The sequence below is a fragment of the Macrotis lagotis genome, chromosome 2, assembly GCF_037893015.1.
Source record: "Macrotis lagotis isolate mMagLag1 chromosome 2, bilby.v1.9.chrom.fasta, whole genome shotgun sequence".
NCBI classification, from domain to species: domain Eukaryota; kingdom Metazoa; phylum Chordata; class Mammalia; order Peramelemorphia; family Peramelidae; genus Macrotis; species Macrotis lagotis.
This window is the reverse complement of record NC_133659.1, coordinates 313,283,405-313,295,990: the sequence shown is the minus strand read 5'-3', so window position 1 is coordinate 313,295,990 and position 12,586 is coordinate 313,283,405. Positions and strand designations below refer to the sequence as shown.

Genomic DNA, 12,586 nt, shown 5'->3' with positions numbered 1-12,586 from the left:
ATCCCAAAAGTTTTTAGGAGGGTTGATTAATTAGTCTAGTAGTTTTCCACGTTCCTAGATTATTTTTGGAGATTTTCTAGCTAAAGCAGGATGTTCCCCTCATCTCTGTTGCAAGCTAATTCAAGTCAAACATTTTTTTAGGTTTTTTTTTGGTCAAGGCAATGGGGTTAAGTGACTTGCCCAAGGTCACACAGCTAGGTAGCTATTAAGTGTCTAGGTCAGATTTGAACTCAGGTCCTCCTGACTCCAGGACTGGTGCTCTATCCACTGTGCCACCTAGCTGCCCCCAGATTTAAATTTGAAGTAGCATAAAGTATAAGAACAAAAGCTTAATTTGATTCAGCAATAATTAGGTACCTGCTATGAATAAGATACTGGGCTAGGTTCTGGCTGTACGTAGAGGACACAGATTTCTAGGTTTTTTAAAAAAAATTAATCAGGGGTATAGAAGGGGAGATAATGTACAAAGAATATAAAAAAGTATTTTATTTTTAATAGATTCAAGAAATTGTACAAAACCTACAACTTTTTTTACTTAAAGCAGGAAAGAAAAGTAGGGTCCAAGGCTTTTTAATGACCTTCTAGAGAGTTCTTAATCTGGAGGATATGGATAGATTACAGGGAGTCTCTTAAATTGGATGAAAAAAATCACACCTTTATTTTTCTAGCCTCTAATTAAAAATTAGCATTTCTATCAATTATGAATTTTAAGAAGTATCTATCTGAGAAGAGAGTCCATAAGCTACATCAGAATGCCAAAGGGGCCTGTGATAAAAAATGGTAAAGAACTCTTACATAAATGAATGAAAAAAGCCTTATGTTAAGGGTTTACTAAACACTGTGCTAAGCCCTGGGGACCCAGATGTAAAGTGAGAGACATTTGATGCCCATAAGGAGTGAGAAAGGATATATTAAGAAATGGTGGCCAGGGATGGGTCATTTTAGTTTGGAGCCTTAAGGGTGTCATATTGACTTACTCTTTTCAATCTCTCTCACTCTCTCCTCCTCCTCCCTCCCTCTCCTTTCTTCCTCCCTCACCCTCCTCCTTGCAATATCCTCATCTTTTCCTCTCTCCCTCCCTTTTACCCTTTGCTTCTTCCCTCTCACACTTCCACCTCTTCTTAAAATGTCCTCTTCTCATCTCCTCCTTCCTCCATCCCTCCTTCCCTCTTTCTACCTCTTTGTCTCTTATCTCTGACACCAGTGTTTAGTTGGTTCAATAAAGGCTTGTTGACTTAATTATACTTACCAGTCTAGAGATGTGGGGTAGATTTTATAGGTATTCTATAGCAGTAAAAGATGGTAATGAGTTAATGAAAACAGATTCCTGATCCAGTGGACACCCTTCCCTCAGAATATGTTTTATGTAGGGAGTATAACCTTCTTGAAGGCAGGGGTCCGAGTCAAGTTAATGTGACAGACGTTGGAAACGAAAAGGACAAAAACCTAATCAAAACACAAAATCCCTACTCTCAAGGGGTTCACAATTGAATAGGGAAGACCACACCGTGTAAAGGCATTAACATTAACTAATTTCTTCAGGTTTATAAGAGCCTAGATTTAAAGTTAGGAAGAATTGTAGAGATCCCCAGTTTAGCTTTTTTTTTTTAAATTTAAGACAATGGGGTTAAAAGTGACTTGCCCAAGGTCACACAGCCAGGCAATTATTAAGTGTCTGAAACTGGATTTGAACTCAGGTTCTTGACTCCTGGCTGCCCCTGAGATCCCCAGTCTAACTTTCACTTCATTGATAAATGGATTGAACTGGGAATCAGGATTTGAAGCCAGGTCCCTATCCAGGCTTTGTATGCCCAACAACCATCACCAGTGGCTGGCACACTGCACTGAATTATTGTGACTGCTAGACTTACAAGCATCCCCTTCTGGAAGATCCATGAAGGAAGGGCTACACAGAAGCAAAGACTGTGTCCAAACTCAAAGCAAGAATACCTCCACAAGACTTAAGAATTGGGAACTCAGACTGACCTGCTAATGAGCGAATTACAAATAATAATAATGACAACCCAGAGCTTTTCATTTTTTGCCTTTTTTCCTTCCAAGTCTATGAGGCTTTTAGTAGATTTCTTTGAAGACTTTCCAGCTGAATCAAAATATAGGAATTAAAACTAAACTGAGTGTAGCAAGGAGACCATAGTCCGAGCATGCTGGGTATGATTGTAAGGAAGTAGCATATTTGTGTCCTTTCTTGGGATGACTGACTCTGCAGATTTCCTGTGTTCCTGCTATCATCAGACATAGCAAGCTGCCAGCAGTGCCAGCAGGGCATGGGCTCTGATGGAAACTACAGGTTTGAGCTCATATTAGAACCAGGGATCTACTTGAATAAGGGAGGAAGTTCTTCTGAAAGATGACACCTGGAGATGAAAGCAGCTGGGGTAGGTAGAAGGTGGGGATGGAATTTTCCCATGAGGACACCAAACTGTTAAAAAAAAAAAAATTCCTCCAATAAAACTGGGCTTGGTCATGGTGGAATGAATGATTGACTCCTCCATGACCTTGCAGTTCTGTGTTTGAGTTGGAGCTCCAGACACCTCATCGTGCCCTTGATTCCTGACAAGGGAAGCCAAACAGACACCTCCCTTTTACTGGAGGCAAACTGCTTGAGGCTTGCCATAGCTGGTAGACAAAATTCCTTTGGAGCCGGGGAATTTCAAATACATTGGCAACAGCAACAGTTCTGTTAAAATTCTTCCCCAGAATGGGGAAAAAAGGGCACTTGAGGTTGTGTGATCATATGATCAAAGTCCTAGAATGGAAAGGGCCCTCAGAGCTCAGAAGCCCAACCCTCTTTGTTTTTTTTTTCTTAATTTTTAATTTTTTTTTTTTTTTTTTGCAAAGCAATGGGGCCAAGTGGCTTGCCCAAGGCCACACAGCTAGGCAATTGCTATGTGTCTGAGATCAAGATCCGAACTCAGGTCCTCCTGACTCCAGGGCCAGTGCTCTATCCACTGCACCACCTAGCTGCCCCAACCCTCTTTATTTTTAGAGATGAGAAAATTGGATCTCAAGGCCAATGAAGTGACTCACCCAAAGTCACAAATTGTCAGAGGCAAGATTGTGGTTGATAATTGTCCTAGTGGCCATCTATCCCAAACTCAAATTTTACAAATGGGGAAACTGAGACCCATGGACATCATGACTTGCCCAAGATCACAGGTAGTGTAAGAAGTGAGATTTGAACTCACATCCTCTGTCTCCACATTCCTATATCAAACATGGTCAACCCATAACAGAAGCAGCTTTTGAGATTTTTTTCTGTTCTCAAGAAAATGCAGCAGGTGTTAAATGTTAAAATCTTGCCAAAATAGAATGTAGAGGAGTAGGGATCCTGAGATAACATTCATGAAGTTGGTCAGATACTTCCAGTTGTGAGAGATGGAGCAGCTAGGTAGAACAAGACAAAGAGTGCTGTACTTGGGAGTCAGGAAGACCCAAGTTCAAATCCATCCTCACTCACTAGCTGTGTGACTCTAAGCAAGTCATTTAGCCTCTCTCTGCCTCAGTTTCCTTGCCTGTAAAATAGGGATAATCATTATTAGCTCCTACTTTTCAGGGTTGTTGTGAATGTGAAAAGAAACAGAACATGTAAAGTCTTTTCAAGTCTTCAGGCACTCTACTACATACAAATGTCAGCCATTATTATTATTATTATTATTATTAATTATTATTATTAGAGAAATAGTCTGGAGCATAAGCTGGGACTTGTTAGACATTTTAATGTGTTATTCGAAATGATCTCTTTTGTGACCCTTTATCACTGAAAAACAGAAATAGTCAACCTCAAGTTTTTTCGGTACCATTCTCCACCCCTCACCATTATTAACCTTATGTTCTCTGGCCATTTATTTGGATCTAAGATATTCTTAATCCTATTTTCTCAAGTTCTCTTGGGACATCTAAAACATTCAAAAGAAACAGAGAGCATTTATTTTTAAAAAGCAGCAGGAACTGAGGTCATACAACACAATATGTGCTAGTCTAAATAAATATGGCTTTGTCTGCCCTGAAGGTTGACTTATTAGGGTTTGAGTGATTGGGGCTGGACATGGAGTCTCCATTAGAATCATCTCTATTTTTAGCTCTGTAGGAGCTCAGAAAGGTACAAGTAGGTGTCACATTCTGTTATTCTATCCCCCTCCCAGTGAAATATTCTAGTCAAGAGTGGCTTACTACTTGCAATATTTTTAAATATAAATAAAAACACATGTAAATCTTTCTTATGGCAAGGGAATGAGAAAATTGCAAAAAGAAATAACCTTTATGTTAGTGAACTTTGTAATGTACTTTTTTTTTTGCAAGGCAATGGGGTTAAGGGACTTGCCCAAGGTCACACAGCTAGGTAATTATTAAGTGTCTGAGGCCATATTTGAACTCAGGTCCTCCTGTCTCCAGGGCCCCTGTAACATACTTTTGGGCTATACAAAACCAAGAGAGTTGGCTTTGGTCCAGAGGCTATAGTTTGCCAACCCAGGCCCCAGATTCACAATTATTATTATTATTATTTTAGTTTTTGCAAGGCAATGGAGTTAAGTGGCTTGCCCAAGGCCACACAGCTAGGTAATTATGAAGTGTCTGAGGCTAGATTTGAACCCAGGTACTCCTGACTCCAGGGCTGGTGCTCTGTCCACTGTGCCACTTAGCCACCCCTGATTATTATTATGTTAATCAGAACTCTGAGCTTTTTTTTTTAGTGATGTATAAATTATTCTTAAAGTTTTCAAGTCTTGGTCACTTTTCTTTGCATGGGAATTCCTGTCTGTTTTTTGGAACCTTCCAGTTTTAACAAAATGAATCCCTGAATGTTTTTAAAATTATGTAGTCTCCAGGAGAGATTGAGTTAGTTTCTCTTTGGATATATCCTGGAACTCTTCCTAACTTCATATTCATCTTCTCCTCCAGTCACTTTTCCATGGTATATAAGATGTGCTCATATTCAATATGGTGGGTCCTACTACTGTTAATTGATTACATTCAAAACACTTTGCTGAGAATTTCCTCCTTTGCAAAAATAGTTCAGTTATAAATTTAGTTGTGGAAGTGATCTAAGAGGTCATCTAGTCCACCTTATTTTACAAATGAGAAAACACTCAGAGAAGTCAAGCAATGGATTAAAAGTTACTCAGAAATACAAAAAAGAGAATGCTCAAAGGTTATTACAAGAAGGAGATACCAACATTTGGGATGTAGCATTACTCTATATGGCAAATTATTGGAAACAGATCAAGCCTGAACGAGCTCAGTGTACCTCCCTTTGGTGTAGTGGGACTGTAGTATATTATCAAATTCATATATGGAAAATGATGTGTCAATTCCATGTGATTCCTTTTGTGTTATATGATTATTTTGCTTTACCATGTATAAATAGTAACTATATAGATCAAGACAATGTAACTCATACTCTACAGGACTGTACTTTCACTAACAAAGGCATTGTGTGTGGGATGATGACTAGGTGGTTGGAGCCCTGCCTTCTCTCACACTCCTCTAACCTTTGTGACTTAACTGTCTATCCTCTAACTTTTCAATGTTATATGAAGTATCTTCTCAATACATTTGTTTAACCTCTAATAATAATACTGATTTAGCTTCTGTCTCTCAGAAACCTCCCTTTTCTGGATGCTTTACTAACATCTCTTTCTCACACTGGCAGGGTGATGATTTTTACTTTTCCCCTGATACAGATGTTAGAAATTTGACTTGGGTAACCAAATTGTTACCTCTTCCCCATACTTCTTTATCTTCACAACCTTTAATTGCTATTCTTAATCAATCTCATGTCCTAAAGAAGCTGTTAGAGTCCAATCAGCACGCTTTGAATGAACATCGAATACAGACTCACATAGTTGCAGGACATTTAGTTGAGGCCTCTCATTTAGTAACTTCTGATACTAATCACCATTGGTAAGATTTCCTGTTTAAATCAGCAACTGCTACTAGATATTTTAACAGTTTAGCTATTCCTATATTGTTGTTAATGATTTTATTATTATGCCTTTGTAATTTTTATAAGTATATTAAAATGAAACAAATTTACAATAGGTTTACTCCTATAGTCCCATCCTCATACATTTCTCGTGACCTTAAGGGAAAATGAAGAAGAAAATGAAGTTTTCTTATAAGTAAGTTCTCTCTAGCCTGTATGAGGATGTGCCTTCCTCATGAATTTACCTCCCCCCCCCCACCCCAGACACTCCATAGGTGATTTGGCCACATTCCAAAGATTCCAGGAGCCAGCCACTCCTTGAATACACAGGTAGTACTGGGGAGAACTGGCTATTCTCACAGCATTGACTTTATTCAAAGTAAAATCTTCCGGCCCCCTATGGCATTTCCTTGAAGTCTTCAAACTGGTAGACTTGTAGGCTTTCCCCATATTACTGTTAAAGGAACTCCCTCCCAACTAAGGGAATCCCTCCCAACTAAATTAGCAACTAGCCTTCTTTGTCCTCCACTGATAAATACTCTGAGGCTCCAAGCATTGGTGGGAATCTCACCCATGGAGAATTGATTCTGCCTGGGATTTTCTTTCTTTCTTTCTTTCTTTCTTTCTTTCTTTCTTTCTTTCTTTCTTTCTTTCTTTCTTTCTTTCTTTCTTTCTTTCTCTCTCTCTCTCTCTCTCTCTCTCTCTCTTTCTTTCTCTCTTTCTCTCTTTCTTTCTTTCCCAATCAGGACTCAAAAGGCTGAAAAGAACACGGGATCCCCCCAGCCACGGACTGTTCAGAGTTGGTGCTCCCCTGAATTGGTGATGTTATCTTTATCTTTTTCTTCTACTTTGATTATAGTATTACTAACCCATTGTCTTTAATGTATTAGTTGCTGTATTGGATGTTATTGTAATCAATCTATTCCTTGTGTCATGTAATTAAAATACTTTCATTCTCAAAAAAAAAAAGTTACTCAGAGAAGGTAAAACTCCTGACTCTAGAGCCAGAGACCTTTCTGTTGCAACTTCCTGCCTATCTTCAATCCAGTCCATTAAACAACATTAAAAAGTCTCTGTCTAGCTCCTGATTCCTCTGGTTGGAATAGTATCCCCTGAAAAAAGCCTATCAGTTTACTAATTTCTCTGATTTTGTGGCAGATTTATCTTCCCTTCACATGATGAGTCAAAAATTCTGTTCCTGGACTGTTAAATTTTATACACACACGCATAAATTTTAATTTGCTTCATTGCCTTTTGCAGATGTACATCCAGGGAAAGCTGTTGTTTGCCAACTATGTGTTAAATGGGTACAGCACATCTGCTAAAGACCTCCAGAAGCACATTGTGAAGACCAGACATGATTATCAATTGAGTTATCATCTACCTAATGACTTCAGAGTTAGATATGGTGATTTCACTCATCCTGTTTTTATGCTCCGGTTTCTTATAATCGGTAGATTGATATTGATTTAAATAACAAATAATTTATAAATCAACACCTAACCTATATTTTCCACAAACAAGATAGCTTTGTTTTTAGCATTCGGTTTTAGTTCTATAACCTCTTTCAAGAATAAAAGGGTGAGATGTACTCTGATTCCATCACTCCCTGATTTGGATTAAAACCACCTTCTCCTAGTGGAGGTTAATATTCTTCTTAAATTTCACTGCTGGTCACTATCATGGTAGTTCTAAAAATAAACGAATTTGAGCCTTCCTAGGAGCTGGTTAGGTCAAAGAAAGGGGTGAAAATATAAGTAATTTAATCTAAGTCACTGACTTTATTTCATTATGGATAAATCATTTCTGAGTCATTGGATGGAAAAACATACACAAACACAAACATGCATAAAGCAAAGCCTAGTAAACAATAGTGTGCTTTTTGAGTATGGAGGGAAAAGGTGGTAGAAGGGAAGAGAAAAAGAGAACATTTTAAATGCTCGTATAAATCTCTACATCTGGTCCATGAATTCTTGTTGGAAACAGTAAAAAATGACCACAAAGGAATAAGGAAGTACATATTTTAATGCAAAATGAGAAATATAGGAACACCATAGAGTCTTAGAAACACAAATACTGTACCTTATTAAATTAAAGAAAAAAAATCCCTTTCATAAAATAATATTCAACTTCCCCCTAAGATAAAATCCAGAAAATGATTTTTAAAAACACTTTTTTAAAAGAAAATTTCAAATTTTCAAAGATACACATTTTCAATGAGGATAGGAATGGTATAGTTCTTACATATAAAACATTTAGTGATCAAAAAGGTATAAATAACCTCTGAAAGAACATTCTCAAATAATATTTATAAAGAACATTCAAACAGTTCAGCACCCAAATTAGTCACTGAAGCAAAAACTTCAAGGACTTACTATGTAAACAAGCTTAAACTCTCTAAGCCACCGCATATTTCCATATATTCTTTTTTCCTTTTTAAATTTTGAAATTGGATCTTCCTATCTTGCCAGGATGGATGGGCAGTGGTCACTCAGAGACCTGATGATCTCCGATTCTGAGCAGTATGAAAGATGTATCGTACTCCATATTTCGATCCTGGGCAAGTTCACAACTCTTCTTTGTAGCCACGGAGTAAGCCTTCCATTTCCAGGGGCCAATCATATTGGTTCCAGCCTTAGTATAGACAGTTGATTAACGGTAGCCCAACTTTAGAACTCTCACACTCAAGAAATCACCAGCCTCAGCTTCTTCTAGTATAAGGGATTACAGGCATGCGCCATCACCATGTTCATAATTAATAGTGCCAAAAGACACAAGAGAAGACAAGCAGAGGCTACAACAGGAACTAGGTTAGGTTACATTATACATAAACACAATATAATTTCACTCACTTAGGTTAAGCAAACAAATTAAGTTCTTCATTACTTAAATGTGTATGGATCTGTGAGCTAATATCAAAAGCATTTGAAATTGTATTCAGATACTCTGATATTTAGAAGTAAAATGAAATAAACAAAGCTATAAAGCTGGACCAGCATTTGGTTTTTGCCTTTTTTTTGAATTATAGAAATAAATGAATAGATTTGTGTCTTGGTTGCCATCTCTTAGTTCTGCAGAAAATATGTTAGGCAAAATGACCTCCAAGGTAGGTAGTTAGTTCCATAGGAACAATGTTATAAATGATGAAGATAATTGGGGACTTCTCTTTGCAGCAAGTTTCTCTGATAAAGGTGTCCTGTCTTTATCTGGGATAGCTACGTAGGAAAATGGATAGAATACTGGAACTAGAATCAAGCTCTGAATTCAAATCCTACCTCAGATACTTGCTAGCTGTGTGAACTTGGACAAATCACTTAACCTCATTTGTAAAAATATAGATAATAGCACCTACCTACCAAGACTGTTATGAGGATCAAGCCAGATGATATTTGTAAAACACTTTGCAAACTTTAAAACAATATGTAAATACTAGCTATTATTATTCCTATGATATCCAAGATATTTAGGAACCGATTCCAATATATAAGAACAAGGACTATTCCCCAACAGAAAAATCATCAAAGAACACAAGCAGGCAGTTTGCAAAAGAAAAATAAGTTATAAATAGGTTTATGAAAAAAAAAATACTCCAAATCATTTATAGGAAACAACTCGAGGTCCCACCTCACACTGACAAGGTTGATTTCAAAAAAGAAAATGATAAATGTTGGAGGGGTTATCAAAAAGACTCGAGGCACACTACTAATGCACTGTTGGTGGAGCTGTGAATGGCATAGACATTCAGGAAAGCAATATGGAACTAACATTCCATGAAGAACTAAATAAGTTAATTACTAAAGTGAACATATGCTTTGATCCAATAGTACCACTAATAGGCCTATAATTCAAAGAGGTAAAAGAGTGAAAGGCCTTATGCCCAAAATTATTCATAGCAGCACTTTTATCACAACACATGGGCAGCTAGGTGGCAAGGTGGATAGAGAACCAGCCCTGGAGTCAGGACCTGAGCTCAAATCCTGCCTCAGACATTTAATAATGTCCTAGCTGTGTGACCTTGGGCTAGTCACTTAACCCCATTGCCTTACAAAAACCAAAAGAAAAAAAAGGGGTGCCTATTCATTGGGCAATTTTGGAATAAGTTATGGTATATGAATGCAATGGAATATTATTGTGCTGTAAAAATGAAAAAAAAAGGGACAAATTCAGAGGAAAATTGGGAAGACCTTCTACGAAGTGAAACAGAGGGAAGTGAACAGAAAATCCAGAGAACTGGTACAATGACTACATCTTAAAGAACATAACTCCCCTTAATGCATCAATTCCAGAAGACCAATGAATTAAGCTTTCCATATCTTGACTGAAAAATGGTAGAATGTAGAGGTACAGAATGAGAGTGACAATTTCAGATATGACCAATGTGTAGACTTCTTTTGAATTATTAAGGTTATTTGTTACATTACAGTGAAGGACTTTTCTGAGTAGGGAAGTGATAATGATTACCCCCCCCCAAAATATCACTAAAATTCTTTAAAATTGTACAGGAAAGAACAGAAGGAAGTTCAGAGGGTGGAACAATCATGTTGAATTTATTAATATACTCAAAAATTTGTTTTGAGATTTTTGTAGTCTTTTTCTTTTCTTCATAACATGAAAATGTGCATATTAGATGTCTGTTAAAAGCAACAACAAAAAATTTAAAATCTTGAAAGTAATAAATGGGAGGTGATGAAAGGCTTTGTGGAAGGTTTTCATGACTTTTGTGGGGTTTCATTAAATTAATGGAAATTATATATTAATAATCATTATAAAACAATGTTGATCAGGCCAACACTGTGGGGAATTCCTCAACACTATCCATACATTTAATTCCAAGTGAAATAGGAAAACTTCATGAATCATCAGAGATTAAAAAAAATAAAGTGGTTATCTAGGCAAAATAATTCAGAGGATATTAATAAACATCATTCAAATGACTTTTCTTTCACACTGAATTGTTAATGGGCACTGGTAAAGCAGTCTATATTATTATCTTATAAATTTGCATATGATGATAAAACCTCAGCTTTTATATATAATCAGGCATATTTATTTATCAGATGGGTGGTTTCCAGGTGGTGGAAATTTTTCACTCACAGCAACCATCTATGAAGACAACATCGACATAGGTGGAGCTCTTTCATATCCGTGAAGTCAGGATGTTTTAAGTTTTGACCCTTAAGTACTGAAGAAAAATAATAAGGAAAAAATAATTCAGACAATTGATGAAAGATAAAAAAACCAGGAGAGCTTAGTAAGCAATAAGCTCATTGCTACTGAAAACAGAGAAGTGATTGGCTATTAACTATTCAGGATCAATCTGAGGGGATCAAATCATTCAACATTAGCTCAAACTAATGAATTATTTGATATAGTTCATGAACTTTGGTAATTTTTAGGGTTAGGGTGTATCTTTCATTTCATATGCTCTGATTAATCTTGCTTCAATCAACATAACATAGTGTAACTATCCACATTGAGAGGAAATCACTATCAAACAGTTTTGTGGGATTCTAATTCTTTATTGGGTAGTGCTTTTTGACTCATACCAATTAATAAACACATGTAGGACTATGGGACTGTATCACCAAGAAAGAATTGAGGCGTGATCACATAATTAATTAATTGGTAACAATAAATTTATGTTTAATAACTATGATTAAAACTGAATAATAACTATGATTAAAAACCTGGAAAAGTAAAGGAAGAAAACAGAAGTAGGTGTTTAACTTTATTTTACAAAATGTTAAACTAAAATGTGAGGTCAATGGCCATTTAGTTCTGAGACTCACTTTTAAATCCTGTCAACCTGGGATACCTTGATGAAGAAATCTGCCTTCACCAATCATGGTAGATTCTAAAGTAATATTTCATAAATATGGACAAAGATAAAATGCTACAAGTAGACTTAAGGCAACAAGGTCAACTCAATTATGGATTAAAGAAGGTATTAAAAATTCTGCAGATCCAAGAGGCTTAAAATAAATTAGCATTTGCAATGTGGGAAAGACTAAATAAAATTCAGAAACAGCATCCAAGTTTTATGCTTTAAGATTGAGCGAAGATACTGTTGGACAGAAAGTACTGAATCTTTGAAGTTCATTAATTATTCTGACTTGAGGCACAACACACAGATAGAGTACTGGACCTGGAAGCCAGGAACATCTGAGTTCAAATCTAGCCTCTGAGACTTACTACCTATAGTATTCTAGATAAGCCTCATCTTTCTTCATCTATAAAACCTACCTCCTAAGGTGGTTGGATGAGATATTTATTAAGTGTTTAAAAAATTTTAAAGCACAATATATAAATATTAGTATTATAAACTGCCTCAGTCCTCAAAATTTGATACTAACCATCATAAGAATACATCTACTCAAAAGCCAATTCAGAGAGGTGAATGTTATGAATTGGCTGCAGGGGGCATACACTGTCATTTCCCATCATACCTATTCCCATCATCCAAGAAAATGAATTAGTTCTGGCCAAGAGATTTATGGATACAGCTTGGAATCCTGGTGAACCTAGGTGATTAAACTAGTCTAAAATTCATCTTCAGTTCTGAGGACTGGTTCCAATATTCAGATGGAATTTAAATTGGTTCTAAAGATGGGTCCAGGAACCTACTTTAGTCTATATTCCTGG

The 12,586-nt window shown here is 36.6% G+C and overlaps 1 long non-coding RNA gene across 1 annotated transcript in view; it reads left to right on the top strand.

Annotated features, from left to right (window-relative positions):
* Nucleotides 1-8,936, top strand: part of LOC141515216 (uncharacterized) — a 64,189-nt gene extending 55,253 nt beyond the window's left edge. Inside the window, exon 5 of the long non-coding RNA XR_012476252.1 lies at nt 7,205-8,936. This is a non-coding gene — a long non-coding RNA (uncharacterized LOC141515216). The remainder of the gene's footprint in view (nt 1-7,204) is intronic.
* Nucleotides 8,937-12,586: the final 3,650 nt, after the last annotated feature.